Source organism: Lissotriton helveticus, chromosome 4_1, assembly GCF_964261635.1.
Source record: "Lissotriton helveticus chromosome 4_1, aLisHel1.1, whole genome shotgun sequence".
Lineage (NCBI taxonomy): Eukaryota > Metazoa > Chordata > Amphibia > Caudata > Salamandridae > Lissotriton > Lissotriton helveticus.
In genome coordinates, this window is record NC_136063.1 from 1,085,163,030 (window position 1) to 1,085,179,130 (window position 16,101).

At 46.2% G+C, this 16,101-nt stretch overlaps 1 long non-coding RNA gene across 1 annotated transcript in view; it reads left to right on the top strand.

Annotated features, from left to right (window-relative positions):
* Nucleotides 1-4,472: 4,472 nt before the first annotated feature.
* Nucleotides 4,473-16,101, top strand: part of LOC144828995 (uncharacterized) — a 29,133-nt gene continuing 17,504 nt past the window's right edge. Inside the window, exon 1 of the long non-coding RNA XR_013610577.1 lies at nucleotides 4,473-4,599. This is a non-coding gene — a long non-coding RNA (uncharacterized LOC144828995). The remainder of the gene's footprint in view (nucleotides 4,600-16,101) is intronic.

The window sequence follows — 16,101 nt, forward strand, 5'->3', positions numbered from 1 at the left end:
TGATATTAAAATTCAAGACACCCCACAGAAGGACTTGGGGCCAGATGTAGGTCACCAAATACCGGTCGGTAACTGGCCGATTTCGGCTGTTACCGACCGGTATTTGGTTTGTGACATGTAGGGGGCCTAAAATGTACTGCTTCTGTAATTTTACCGATTCGGTAAAATACCGAATCGGTAAATTTACGGAATCGGTAAATCTAGATGTAGGTGGCACAGAAAACAGTGCCACATGCCCTTAAGAATTCGTTATTTGCCATCAAATACTATTTGATGATAAATAACAAATTCCTGGGTACATGCACATCTGTGCATGTACACCTGTGCCATGTGACACACATACATGCCCTTAGGGCATGTATGCCCTTAGGGCATGTATGTGTGCCACATGGCACACAAGCCTGAATCAGGGGTGCAACAGGGTGTCAAAGTGACACCCTGTCCCCTTTGTCAATTCGGTAATTTTACCGAATCGGTATTTACCAATTCGGTAATTGCTATTGGTTCCTATGGGCCTCAAGACCCATAGGAATCAATGGCAATTAAGACCCATAGGAATCAATGACAATTACCGAATCGGTAAATACCGATTCGGTAAATACCGAATATTACCGATTTGTTAATTTATTCAGTAAAAATACCCACATAGCATTTACCGATTTGTAAATACCGAATCGGTAAAATTCGGTATTTACTAATTTGTAAATACTAATTACCTACATCGGGCCCATTGTCCATGCACCACTCACTACCCCTGGGCCTAATGGAAGAAAGCAAGGCAAACTGATTACACTGCCTGGCTTCAAAATGGGCCCTTGACCCCCACCACATGGCCAGGCCCTGCCTGTACCAGGCCTCAAAATGGCCCCACCCACATGGCCAGGCCCCAACAACACCCCAAAAATCGTAAAACACACAGAAATCACCACAATCCAATGCCATCCATGCCCTCAATGATGTTTAAATTCAAGACACCCCACAGAAAGACTTGGTCCATGCACCACTCACTACAACTGGGCCTAATGGAAGAAAGCAAGGTAAACTGGGTGCAGGCTTGAGCACACTGCCTGGCTTCAAAATGGCCCCTTGACCCCCTGCCACATGGCCAGGCCCTGCCTGGACCAGGCATCAAAATGGCCACCACCCACATGGCCAGGCCCCAACAATACCCCAAAAAGTAAAAAAACACACAAAAATCACCGCAATCCAATGCCATCCATGCCCTCAATGATATTTAAATTCAAGACACCCCACAGAAAGACTTGGTCCATGCACCACTCACTACCCCTGGGCCTAGTGGAAGAAAGCAAGGCAAAGTGGGTGCAGGCCTGAGCACACTGCCTGGCTTCAAAATTGCCCCTTGACCCCCAGCCACATGGCCAGGCCCTGCCTGGAACAGGCCACAAAATGGCCCCCACCCACATGGCCAGGCACCAACAACACCCCAAAAAGTCGAAAAACACACAAAAATCACCACAATCCAATGCCATCCAAGCCTTCAATGATGTTTAAATTCAAGACACCCCACAGAAAGACTAGGTCCATGCACCACTGACTACCCCTGGGCATAATGGGTGAAAGCAAGGCAAACTGGGTGCAGGGCTGAGCACACTGCCTGGCTTCAAAATGGCCCCTTGACCCCCACCACATGGCCAGGCCCTGCCTGGACCAGGCCTCAAAATGGCCCCCTCCCACATGGCCAGGCCCCAACGACACCCCAAAAAGTCGAAAATTACACAAAAATCACCACAATCCCATGCCATCCATGCCCTCAATGATGTTTAAATTCAAGACACACCACAGAAAGACTTGGTCCATGCACCACTCACTACCCCTGGGCCTACTGGCTAGTGAGGCTTTACATGCACCCCAAAATTTTAAAAAAATCAACATATAACAGTGAGCTAAAATTCCATGACATAAATGAGAATTAAGTTAAAAAATAAATCACAGAAACAGTTGTATCATGCACCCATGACTAACCCTGGGCCTACTGGATACTGTGGCTACCCACAATATTTTTTTTTTAAAGTTGTGAAAACGTTTAAAAATTGTAGTTGCAGCAACTGCAATGCCCCAAACAAACAACACCAACTTACTTGTAAAATCTTAATCCAAAAGTGATCCAAACTCCAAAGTCCCAAAAGTCCTCAAATACAAATATCCAGCAGCAGCCACACAAAGTAATCCTTCCAGCTCCAGATCCAAGTCAAAAGTGACCAGGACATGGACAAAGCACTGGGAGGAGCCTGCTGGACATGAACAGGAAGTTGTAGACTCTGGGGCACTTCCTTCTTCCCACCCCCCCCCCAAAATGGACTCCTTGCACCAAAAAGTGCGGGCAAATGTCAATCTGAGGAGTTATTCTGATCAAAATCTTCATTTTCAGAAGGTTTATGCTTCCTGCGGTGGATTTCTTGTGCAGAATTGCAATTTTTTCAATTTCGGGAAAGCGAGCTGTTCAAATCTCCCGCCGGAAGTCAGCTGCGCGCCGCATCTATGTGTTTTGAAAACATGCACTTTCAAAAAATTTAATTAATGAGTGATGGGTATAAATAAAAGTACCTGACCAGGTTTGATTAATTGACATTTGGTCGTCTTGTTATAATAATTGTACTATCAAGATACGAGGAGGTTGGGCATTTCTTTTGTCTATTTAGCATCTATGTATTCGGCATTGTTTACTCCCGCAATGCGTAATCGCGGGCCCTTATGACGTACTCGCGTTGTCAGACTCTCACTGTGCAAGATGGCGAGCCACGATGACGTAATTGCATTCAAAAAACTCTCGCGCGATCACGCTGCAAGATCCAAAATGGCGCAGCACACGCAAACCGGGAGAAAAACAACTCGGCGGACTCAGAATCATGGTAAGTCAACGCCGCTCGTGCGATATTGTATTTTTCAAGCACAACCAAGCAAAAAAATCCGCAGCTAGCGAATTTGCGGATTTTTGGGCAAATTCGCGCGATTCGCGAATTTGCCAAAAATCCGCAAATTCCGCGAACGAAACGGATTTTACGCCCACGCTTAGCTATCACCCTTGCTGCCAGAGGGACAGTATACCCTTTAGCCAGTTCCTTCGGATTCCGATACTAAAAATGTCCTCAAACAAGCAGATGTTCTTAACCCCTTCCACGCTCATGACGAGCTGGGCTCGTCATGCAGTAGCCTCCTGCTACGCTGATGACGAGCCCAGCTCGTCATGAATAATGGGGTTCATGGAGTTCCAGCACAGGAGAAAAATCCCCATAGCATTCAAGGTGTTAAAGAGAAACTTGCGCATGGCGGTTACCCTCACAAACTGTATAAGGAATCCTTCAGAAGGGCAAGATACTTTAATCGTGAGTCCATGTTTGTGCCCAGCGAACAGGAATCTATGGACAAATTGGTCTGTGTGACCAGGCACTCAAATCTCAATCACAAACTGAGACAGGCCATAAATTCCTATTGGCATCTTCTCAACTTGGGCAATGGTGAAGAACATCTCCCCAAACCCATCTTTGCCTTCAAGAGAAATAAGAACCTGAAGAACCATCTTGTTAGAGGGAAATTGCATGAACCCCCTGCTCCCCTTCAAAAAGCTATATGTGGCCTTGGCCCTATCAAATGCAATCATCGATGTGGAAACTGTCAGGCCTGCCCTAATGCCATGGTGGGAGACACCATTAAAACCTCTGAGTCTACCATCTCCTTTGCAAGAATGACTAACTGCTGTACCGCCAACATTATTTACATCATTATGTTTCCGTGTGACCTTATGTATGTTGGAGAAACTGGACGGGAGTGCCGAACTAGGATAGGGGAACACAAGTCTAACATCCGAACCAAAAAACTTTCAGCCCCCCTAGTTGCCCATTGGCTTGAGAAAAACCACTCTGAGAGCGATCTGAAGTGGTCGATACTGGAAAGGATCCAGGTACATCCTGGACAAGACCCCTCTGCCATTCTCAAAAAAGAGAGAGTTTTTTTGGATATATTTCTTGAATGCTGTGAAAAAGAGTCTTAACGAGAATTGCCCATGGGAGAATGCCATAATTGAATTGATTCCTCCGTCTGTAAATCTTGAACGTTAGGAATCTTCATCTAGTTCCTATGAACAGTCCTTCCTCTATTTCTGGCACTTATGGCATCTTGGGCCCTGGGTTGTTGCCTGATTGGGTTGGAGGCCTGAGGCCCACATCTCCGTTGGCGGCCTCTTTCTTTTTGCGGGCGATCCCTGTTCATCCCTCCTAAAAAGCCCTCTATATGAGAGTTAGGAGCCTCTCTGTGGAGGTGTGTCATTTTGCATGCTCTAAATTTCGCCTTTCATGTATCACCTGGAGCTTTTTTTACTAAATTTTCTGATCCTCTAGAACTATTGGATTCATGTTCCCTTTCTAAGATGGCCGCCGCGAAAGCTTCATCTCATCTTACCCTGCAGTAGTCTGTTTTCTATATCTACTTGTGTGACGTTCCTTCACTTTTTGAGGCTGGTGCGTCTGCACATAAAACTGGGAAACAACGCTTTGTCAGCGTGACGCCATTATCCTGGGACGTCTGGCTGTTGCGTGAGCCATCAGGAAGCCTTCATCGGTGGCTACGCTGTCCGACTCTGTGGTAAGCGGGACATTGGCTTAGGACCCTAGTTTGTATACTGTATGGCAGTGGCGGTTTCTGTGCACGGGCGTCGGGGCTCCGCACCCTTTATTTCCACAACAAAGCAAACATTATCGTTATAATGTTAGATCCGTTTTTTAAATGTAAAAAATCACCCTTATAAGTTTATAGAACAAGGGAGGGGCACTGCCGGCTCCACTCGCCTACACCAGCATTGTTGCTGTGCTCAGCGTTAGAAATGCAGGCAAGTGACTGGTGACGAGAGGAACACTGGGAATGCCGAAAGTCCTAAGTATTTGCCGGGCTGACAATCTCAGCCCTGAGGCCTGTGAGGTGATCAGCTCGGCAAAGACCTTGCATTCACGCCCAGTCTCCACCCCCTGATGGCGTGGAGGTTAAGTCAGACCCGGGCGTTTTGAATTGAAGCCCGGTATCTCTAAGCCTCCACGTCAATCAGGGAGTGGAGAGAGTGGTGTCACCCCGCCCTTTCCCAACTTGTTACAGGTTGGGAAAGGATCTGGCAGCCTGGCAGGCAGGAAGGCAATAGATCGAGACTGCGCAGACTCCGAGTAGCTTCTGAGGCAGTGAGTGCTTCCATTAATGAGGGTTCCGTCCTTGGTGCCGTGCCATGTAATCAAATGAGCATGCTGTGTGTGTGTCTGTTCAGACAGACAAAAAAAAATATTTGTGCAGTGCCTGCAGCTAGAGACCTGCTAGAGAGAGTGAAAACACTGCAGGTTCCTGCATTCGTGATGCCTATGAAGGAATCGGGCCCGAAAGCACTGCAGGACAGACAGTTCCTGTCTACGTGACGCATGTGAAGAAGTCGGACAGGTACACAGGAGTTCACCAAGTAAGAACTGCAAAAAGAAATTGACAGCTGCCGGGCCCAGGCCCCTCTTGTTGGTTGTAATTGGGCCATCCATTTTACGCGGGAGTGTACTACAGCAGGCTTTGGGAGGTGGTGTGGCACTAAATTATGGGGCCCCCATAAGCAAGGGTACATTGTTGAAAAGTCGTTTTGTCAGAAGCACAGCGCTATCTCTGTTGAAATCCGACCCTATTTTAAAACATGTCTTGTCCTGTTTAAATGAGTTACAATTTCCAGTGGTACTAATATAAGCTGGCACACATGCTGTTAATGAGAAAATTGGGATTATAAGAGCGCAACATTACCTGATAATGTTTGCTCAAAAAAACGTTTTACAAGTTTCTTTTGATGGAATGTAAATGTGTTTTTGTAGGCGCCTAAGGAGAAACTCTGTGGACCAGAGTATTTAACAATTATTATGAAAATTGCATCCGCCTTTCAACATGCAAGCACCTACTTTTCACTCACTACCCTCAACTTTGTTAATTTCAAATCTCAAAAGTCATCATAGCTGCCAAGCCCCAAGCCCCAAGACTGCTTATGTGCGGCATGTCCTTGTTTTGAGTGCATTTACGTGTTACATTAAAATGTGTAAGAGTGACACTTTACCACAAGTTGAGGAAACTAGTTATGCATATGTAATGTGAAAAATTTCAGAAATGATTCTGATACACCTTCAGCTATTTTTACTTTCTTAGTAAATAGCAAAGTTGCATTCTGGGATTTTTAGTTTTGTTCTTGGAGATTCCGCGAAGACAAAGAAGTAGATTGGGTTGAAACTTGCACGTATGCCAGCCGCCTCGATAATTTTTTTTTTTAACTTTAGGTCCAGGCAGGAATGTAGGGGGTAGTAAAGCATTGTTTTTTTCTGACATACTCAGTTAATTAGGTGACAACTGCTGGGGGCGTGTATAGTCTGTCAACCAACCCTTGCTGGTCTTGTGCTCAAACTTAAAAAGGCTACTTCTGCTGTGCACATTAGCATGTGCTAATTATTTTTTGTTATTCACTATAAAATTAAGCGTGCATAGTTCCTCTCTCATGGCTTTGTGTTGAGATCCATATTACAAATGCTACTATTTCAGCAGCAGAATGAGAAGTAGATTATGTACTCTAAAGTCATTTGATAAAGGAGTAAACATTTCTAGGAAAGCTTTTCCTTTTTGCTCTTTTTATTTTTAAAAATTGAGCTGAAAAATGTAACTTTTTATCCCACTTTTGTTATATACGATTTGCACAGAAAACGGCCACTAACCTCCTCAAAAAATTCCATGCCATTCCTACTCACACCAAGCCCAGCCCTACCACTCACAAATCTCACCAGCCGCCACTGCTGTATGGGGTGGTGCCCATTTAGTAGGGTACTGTCCTTGACATCCTTGAGCCTGTTAGCGGGCTACCAGATGGGGGTCTTAATTACTAACGCGACATTCTTTAACTATGATCGCATTAGTTTGCGATGTGCAGTAGCTGGACCCCCACGCCCTAGAGTCTCTCTTCTGATTTAGACAGAGGCATTGTGCACGGCTATGTCTCCTGCTCTCTAATCTCGACCTGAGCATGGAGGTTTATCCATCTGGCAGGAGCATGCCGTTAGGCCTAAGGTATGCTTAGGTGGGCGGTTATATTAGTGATCCACAGTTTAGTTAGCATGCTCTCTCGCGCAATTTAGTGTTCGTTCCTCCTGCCCCGGTCTCACCTGTTGAAACAGGCCTCCCGCAGAATGTGTTTTATCACTTGCTGTTCGCGGTTTTTCTCAGACCGTCCCTTTCCATTCATCGCATAGTGGGTGCACTTGCCGGGTCTTTGTGTTTTCCTGCAGATACTTTAACTCCTTAGGCCCTGTTGAGCCTTACATTGCTTCTTGTATTTTTTGTGTGATCAAGGTGATGAATCTGCTATTCGGGCGTTTGGGCCCTTGAAACTTTGAAGTAATTGTCACCCTATTTGCCTTGCGAGGAGCGATATCCCCTCCTCCCTCTTTGGCCCCTTGGAGGGAGGCACCTGTACGTTGTGGAAAAGGATCCATGTGGAATTCATCTGGAATGTCCTTTAATACCCTATTCGTTTTTAGGGGTGTGCATTGTCTATTTAGGACCCCCTTACCTACAGGGTATCCCCTTATTTAGTCACAATATATGCTCTCTTTTATTCTCCATAGAGTCCTGTTGGGAAGTCCTATTCGTTTGGGCCTTAAGTTGCACCTTGTTTTGTAGTACTGAAAATTCTGGACCCGTGTTATAAACATCATCGTACCATGACGATTTTGATATCAGAAGACCGAGAATGGCTAGTACACTATGTACAAGCATTTTCGTCATATTCGAGTGACGATTTCACCTTGAAAGCGCAGTTTTCGTCCCGAACCCTCGGGTTCCATTTTGTGTACGGCAGCCATTTTGTGAGTTGCCCTCACATAGGCCAATGATTAAAACCAAACATGATTCTGAAGGACACGTGCACCTTTGCTGACTTCTCTGCGACCTGGGCAAGCTGATTCCATCATCGTACCATGACGATTTTGATATCAGAAGACCGAGAATGGCTAGTACACTATGTACAAGCATTTTCGTCATATTCGAGTGACGATTTCACCTTGAAACCGCAGTTTTCGTCCCGAACCCTCTGGTTCCATTTTGTGTACGGCAGCCATTTTGTGAGTTGCCCTCACATAGGCCAATGATTAAAACCAAACATGATTCTGAAGGACACGTGCACCTTTGCTGACTTCTCTGCGACCTGGGCAAGCTGATTCCACTGCCCAAGGCCAAACCTGTTCGGTCGGTTCCTCTCCCAGTGGCCGAACGAGATAGTATCAAGGCACAACATGCCATAAACCTTTCATCACACACAAACCACGCCTAATCTTGCACACACCTGTCCCTGTTTCCTACTTTATGACCTGTTTTATGAGGAGGAGGTGACCATTTTTATTGGGGGTCCGTCGATATCTGATGAAAGTGTTGGGCCTTGCCGGGTAATTTGTTGAGGGCTGGACAAACTGAAATATGGGCTTGTCATCATGACTCTGCTTTTTCTTTGTAGTGAAAATATGTGAATGGTCAACTGTAAACTTAAGAATGTTTGCCTAAAGCATAATATTTTGTATAAAAAGAGAAGGCTGGCTTTGTAAGATTGAGCAGTCTCCTGGGAATATACACCGTGTTGTACTTCTAGGATACCTGTTACTTGGTTGCAGCCAATAAATTCGATCTTTGACTTCACCTAGAAGACTCTGTGTTTCTGTAGTCTGAAACAGGAAGGACCCGAAGTCTTAGGGTGTTGTCCCTGGCACCGCTGGGTTACGGGTTCAGTACCGGTTCTGAAAAACCCAGTACTTCAGTTGGCGCCCAACGTTGGGCGATATCAGCGGTACCGGTCCAAGCCAGTGGTTCGTGAGGAGCTTCGTGTGAAAATTCTGGAGGAAGGCTGCCACTTCATCGACCCCTGCATGTCGACGTGGTCCGAAAGTCTTTGCTGCGAGGTTCCCCGCTTCCCGACGGCTACGAAGGACTGCTGCCCTGACTATTGCCCTGTTTTGGACCTTGATGTTTGGTAGAGCGAAACGATAGACGAGTCTTCTGGTGACGTCATCGATACCTCAGTTAAGTATAAGTGGAGCTTCTCCCAGTCCTTAGTTGGTTCTTAGTTTTGGGTATCCCCTTGGGATCTTTGATTTGGAACTTGCAAGTACCAAAGCCGAAGGACTCGTGTATTCACGAGAATATTGTATTCGATAATCCTTTGAATTTTGAAGCTAGACTAGTGAGCGAAGATGCCTGGTCTTAGCAGACTTGGAAATTTGTTTTGTCTTGGTTGTAATAGGGATTCCCGATTGGAGGACTCGTGTCCGGTTCCTCCGATTGGAACTCCAACATATGAACTGTATGTGAAACATGGAGTAGGCCCCATCACATATAACGAAGTGTGGATCAAATACACCAGAAAGGATGGTGTTTTAAAATGGCCCCAATATGGTAGCTTTGACACGGAGGTTTTAGATAATCTCGAAGTTAAACTTTTTAAGAAGAAAGCCCGGCCGGCGATGTTTGACTCTTTTCGCCTATGGCGAAAGGAAGCCAAACAGAAAGAAATTAAATTAGCGAAGAAAAATAAGAGAGAAAGGGGTATTTCGATAATGCAAGCTGCTATGCAGTTTAAAGATAACGAAGAAGAACAGATGAATGAGCAGTTGCACAGGCAACGTAAAATGGCGATTGATAAATGTTATCCAGTTTTGCCGCCTCTTCAGCAAGATGCAGCAAAAGACCTTGAAAAAGAACCCTAATGTTGCATTTATTGAGTTCGCCACCCCCTTATGCGCAGAATGCTACGGCACCTCCGCAGCCTTTAGCCACGCAACCTTTAGTTGTGCAACCCCCGATTGTTGTGCCTCAAGTTCTTCCACAGCCACCGGCTGCTCTTCAGTTGGCTCCTACTCTTCCGGTGCAGCCTCCTCAAGGGCCACCGACTTTGACATCTGCTCTGCCTTTACTTCCTACAACTTTGACCACTATATTGACTACCACTCCTGGTATTCCTCCTGACACTGCCTCTGCGTCTGCCTTGCCTCACTCTGCTTTTCCACCTGTCCTTTCATCGACTTCTCCTTCTGTTCGACAGAGAATGACTAGCACTGTTGCTAGCCTTCTATGTCCTCTCTTTGGAGCAACAGGTGTATCTCCTGTCTCAGAGCGTAAACAGTTACGTAGCCAACTGCCTGATTCTAGGGAGAAGGAAACATTGAATTATTTGGCACATAAATGGGTTACCGACCCGATAAGATATGAGCTAGAGTCTGTTATGGATGTCTTCCATCAGTGGGAAGCACCAAAACAGAGATACGTTTTTGAGAAAATGTGTACTTTCCTGAGTGAGGATTTAGAGGAGAATGATTTGGAGCCCAATCCACCTGAGTTATGTCATATACGGTTCGAGTTTGGGAAAGGCGCAATTGTGGGTTCAGATGTTAAGAAAACAGTTGCGACATTGTTGTCGTTTAGGAGTGAAGGTGTTTCTCGGTCGTTGTTTGAGTCTGATTCCTCTGTTAAAAAGAAGGTGAGACAATATCCCATGAGAGAAGTTCCCCCACAATGGAGAGAAGGAGACCCAAATGCTAATCCAGCCATTCCGCCACACTTTCAGCGTGTTTGGGTACATGTTCCATGGAAAAGAGCAGAAGTATTGGCCCTTAAGCAGACATTACCTGATCCCCGTAAAAATCCTGCAGGGTATTACAAGGAATTATCACAGACTGCAGGCTCTTGCATTATGAATTTAGCGGATATAGACATGTTGTTTGGAAATGTTTTTCCACAAGCCTTTATGGGGAAACATTCGTCATGCGGATCATGATCAAGAGTTAGGTGACTCATGGGCCGACAAGTTGGTGGTGCTAAACCCGAGCCTTTAGTAGCAGATCTCCCTGGTAGGATCATTAATTACATGAAGACTTTAATGCCTGCGATGCGAGTGAATTGGGACAAATTGTCTGCGTGTAAGCAGAAGAAAGATGAAACAGTGTCTGATTTCTTCACCAGGTTTGAAGAAACGTTTATCGACCACAGTGGTCAAGATATGAGTACAGAAGGTGGTCAACGGTTGTTCGTTGACAAGTTTGTACACAATTTGCTTCCCGAATTGTGTAAGAAGTTGAAAGATTCAGAAAGTTCTTGGGCTGTATCCTCTTCAGCACAGATATTGGCCACTGCACAGTACTATGAAAATCGAGATAAAGATGAGAAAGATAGAGCAGACAAGAAAACTAAAGAGTTAAAAACAAAGGTTCTGTTACAGCAGGCGTACCCACCTCGTGGTGGTCAGAGTAACTATCAGCAGCCTCAGCAGTTTCAGAGAGACACGCAAAGGACCGAATATCCTCAACAATGTTTTCCTGTTGGCCCTAATCAGTGTGCATATTGTAAAGAGGTGGGCCATTTAAAAAGTAGCTGTCCTGCTTTATTACAGCGCCTGAAACTGAACTCAGACAAGACGGAGGTCCTCATCCTGGGCTCCTCGCCCTCCGCCTGGGACGACTCCTGGTGGCCCCCCGCCCTGGGCACCGCACCCAAACCGACGGACCACGCACGCAACCTGGGCTTCATCCTGGACTCCTCCCTCTCCATGACCAGACAAGTCAACGCCGTCTCCTCGTCATGCTTCAACATCCTGCGCATGCTACGGAAGATCTTCTGGTGGATCCCCACCGAGACCAGGAAGACTGTCACCCAGGCCCTCGTCACCAGCCGACTGGACTACGGCAACACCCTCTATGCCGGAACCACTGCCAAGCTCCAGAAGAGACTCCAGCGGATCCAGAACGCCTCAGCCAGACTCATCCTCGACATCCCACGAAACAGCCACATCTCCGGGCACCTAAGAGACCTGCACTGGCTCCCCGTCAACAAGAGAATCACCTTCCGACTCCTCACCCACGCACACAAAGCCCTACACAACCAAGGCCCGAGCTACCTCAACAACCGAATCAACTTCTACGCTCCCAAGCGCCACCTCAGATCAACCAGCCACGCCCTCGCCGCCGTCCCCCGCATCCGAAGAGCGACAACAGGAGGAAGGTCCTTCTCCTACCTGGCCGCCAAGACCTGGAACTCCCTCCCGACCGACCTGCGCCTGACAGAGGACCACCTCTCCTTCAGGAAGAAGCTTAAGACCTGGCTGTTCGAGCAGTAAAGGCACCCCCCCTCCTAGCGCCTTGAGACCCTACGGGTGAGTAGTGCGCTCTATAAATGTATTGATTGATATTGATTGATGAATGGTGCTTCTGGTGCAAGAGGTCGAGGTGTTTCACAAGCGCCTAGAGGTAGAGGACGTGGAAATTTGCCCCAGAACGCACGTTCCTTTCCGCCTCAAAATTGAATGAATAGGTTTGATCAGCAGAATAACGCGTCTGGTAGGACAGCTCAGTACTATGCTGAGGACTACTATGCAGAAGATGAGCATATGGAAGGTAATGATTGCTAGGACAGCCGTAGACAAAGAGAGGGAGTTGTTTCAGTTCCAGTAGATCAGAGTGGACCTTACGTTGAGGTGATTACATCAGGTGTGTCAGAGCCTTTTCTGTTGGATACTGGTGCTACAAAGAGTTCTATTATGCACTCTAAACTCCCTGGTGCACCATTGTCTGGCGAAATGAATGTTTCAGTAGGTTTTTCTGGCGCCCCGGTTAGGAACCCAGTTTCTAGTCCTATGTCCCTTTCTGTTGGACCTTGCGAATTCGAAGCACCCCTTATTCTGACGACAGGTTGTGGTGAAAACTTGTTGGGATTGGATCTGTTAAAAAGATTGTATGCAACCTTGTACTGTTCTCCTTCGGGAGTACAACTTACACTAGGTAAGAAAGTGGTCTCCCCAATGTATTCGTCGAGGGACAAACTTCCGACAGAATTGTCGTCCCTCCCTAATATTCTTTGGGCCACTGGTCCTAATGATGTGGGTCTTTTGGAAATACCGCCATATGTTGTGACATTGAAAGCCAATGTTAAAATGCCACGCATTCCCCAATACAAGATCTCTAGTGAAGGTGAAAAAGCATTGCTAGCGATCATTTATGATTTGATTGAAAAAGATGTAATTGAAGAGACAAGAGGCAACGTTTGCAATAGTCCTGTTCTGCCTGTTTTGAAGCGCACTGATCCTTCTCAGCCACCTGTTTACAGATTCGTGATTGATCTTAGAGGGGTCAATAAAATAGTTGTGCCACAATTTCCAGTTGTTCCTGATATCACTGCCCTATTGACTATGATTCCAGCTTCTGCGACTTGGTTCTCGGTGATTGACTTGAAGAATGCTTTCTTCAGCATCCCAATTGCCGAAGAGAGTAGGGTTATTTTCGGCTTCAGTTTAGGAGGTCGAAGCTTCTGCTTCAAACGCGCTCCCCAGGCCTATTGTGAAAGCTCATCAATATATAGTCAGGCTTTAAAGACACAGCTTGATACAATTGTTTTACCTGATGGCGCTACCCTTATTCAGTACGTTGATGATTTGCTCGTCGCTGCAGATACTGAGGAAATATGTAAAGAAGCAACATTGTCATTGTTGCATCATTTGCCTGATTTGCATCACAAAGTGTCCCTTTCGAAATTGCAATATTGTCGACAAGAAGTGACCTACTTAGGTCATCTCTTATCGAAGGAGGGAAGGAAACTGACCCCAGAAAGAATTCAGGCAATAGCAAAATTGAGTGTGCCAAGGACACAGAAAGAAGTGCTTGCTTTCTTGGGTATTACATCCTATTGCAGACAATGGATACCGAATTTTTCTTTGTTGGCCAAACCTTTGGTGGCATTAACTTGTAAAGATACACCGAATCCCCTTCCATGGTCTGAAGATTGTCAGAAAAGTTTTTCCCAATTGCGCAATGCATTATGTTCGGCTCCTGTGTTGGGTACCCCCCGACTACAGTAAGCCTTTTACATTGTATGTCCATGAGAAAGAAGGTTGTGCATTATCAGTGTTGACACAGTTGTTCGGAAACAGGCAGCGTCCATGCGCGTATTTTTCGTCGACTTTGGACCCGGTAGCAAAAGCACTGCCAAGCTGCTTGAGAGCGACAGCGGCAGCAGCTGTTTCTATTCGGCAATCTGCTGGTTTAGTGATGAATAATACATTGGTTGTGATGGTTCCACATGCAGTGGACACGTTGTTAAACAGGACCAAGACACAGCACTTAACTAGTGCTCGATTGTCAGGTTATGAGTTGACACTGTTAGCGAGTCATGTTCACATAAAAAGATGCAACACGCTTAACCCAGCTACGTTGTTGCCGATTGAAACAGAGTTAGATACTTCTGAACAGCATGATTATTTTCTCAGAACAGAAGAAGAAACGAAAGGGAGAATAGATCTTAGTGACACTCCTCTTTCAAAGTGTGATGGTACCTTATGGGTGGATGGTTCATGCTTCAAGCTTCCGAATGGAGATACGACTGCGGCATATGCTGTCACGACTTTGCATACGATTGTTGAAGCTGCACGTATCCCACATAATTCAGCTCAAGCAGCAGAGTTGATTGCACTTACACGAGCTTGTGTGTTGTCGAAGGGAATGAAAGTGACCATATATACCGACAGCCAGTATGCATTTGGTGTGGCTCACAGTTTTGGACGATTGTGGAAAGATCGTGGATTCCTGACTTCGCATGGAGCTAAGATACATCATGGTCAGTTGGTGAATGAGCTTCTTGAGTCATTGACTTTACCGTTGCAAGTTGCGATTGTGAAATGCAGTGCACACAAGAAGGTGACTGATGATGTTGGTCGTGGAAATGCATTTGCTGACGAAGTCGCAAAAGAAACAGCAAGGGATGTGATGAGCCGAATGTATGTTGCGGGCCCTGCAAGATGGATTGGTGACGTTGGAATGTGTGAAGACACGATAGAGAGTGTGAAGTCTATCCAAGCTGAAGCTACAGAGAAAGAATTGAGTGTGTGGAGAGAAAGTACGGGTAAATTGGATGCAAATGGTTGTTGGGTTGAATTGTCAGAGCATCAGCGATGGTTGTTACCCGATGCGTATGTGCTGGCAGTGGTTACGATGGCCCATGGAATGGCTCATATCAGTGTGAAAGGGATTTGTAAGTTGTTGGCTCCAGTATGGCAAAATGCTGGAATTCCTAGTTATGCAGAGAATGTGGTCAAGAATTGCATGGTGTGTCTGAAATACAATCCTGGTAGGGGAACCCCAACTCCAACTGGTCATTTTGCGCCTCCAACGTATCCGTTCGAGGTTTTGCAGCTAGATTTCATCCACATGGAAAGGTGCAACAATTTGAAATACGTACTCGTTGTTGTTTGTGCCTTTTCAAGGTGGGTAGAAGCGTATCCCTTAAAGGACAACACTGCCTTATCCACAGCTAAAGCCCTTGTGAAGGAGTTCTTCCCTAGATTTGGAATGCCGAGAATGGTCTGGAGTGACAATGGGAGTGAATTTGTGGGTCGAGTGATGAAGAAAGTATGTGAAGGGCTAGGCATCCAACAGAAATTCCACGCTGCAAATCACCCCCAATCAGCTGGACTAGTAGAGTGCTACAATGGCACATTAAAACTAAAATTGGCCAAGATTCAAGCAACCTCTGGTCTTAAATGGCCTGACGCTCTGCCTTTGGCACTCCCATCAACGAGAATGACTGTGCATTCGCGAGTGGGACTTAGTCCGTATGAAATCGTGTTCGGCTGCCCTGCCTACATATGGGGAGTGCCAAGGCCGACAAAATTCAGTGAGATCAAACACCCTGTACTGCTTGACTATTTGTATGAATTGACAGCTAAATTGCGTGTTTTACACCAACAGGTTCACGATTCTCTGCCTCAGGTATCTGAAGATCCAGGCCACACCATCAATCCTGGTTCGTGGATTTTGGTGAAAAATTTCCAGCGGACAAAGAATAATCAGCCCCGCTGGACCGGCCCCCACCTAGTCCTGCTGTCAATGAGATCCGCCGTGCGAGTGGAAGGCAAAAAGAACTGGATCCACGGCGTACACTGCAAGAGGGTGCCTTTGCCTCTACCGTACGACCGGTGGGTCCAGGAGGGTGTTGCTGACTCTGAGACTGAGACTGTGCCTCGTTTTCTGCCTTTCAGTGATGCACGCATAAAAGGAACAATTTCTGAAC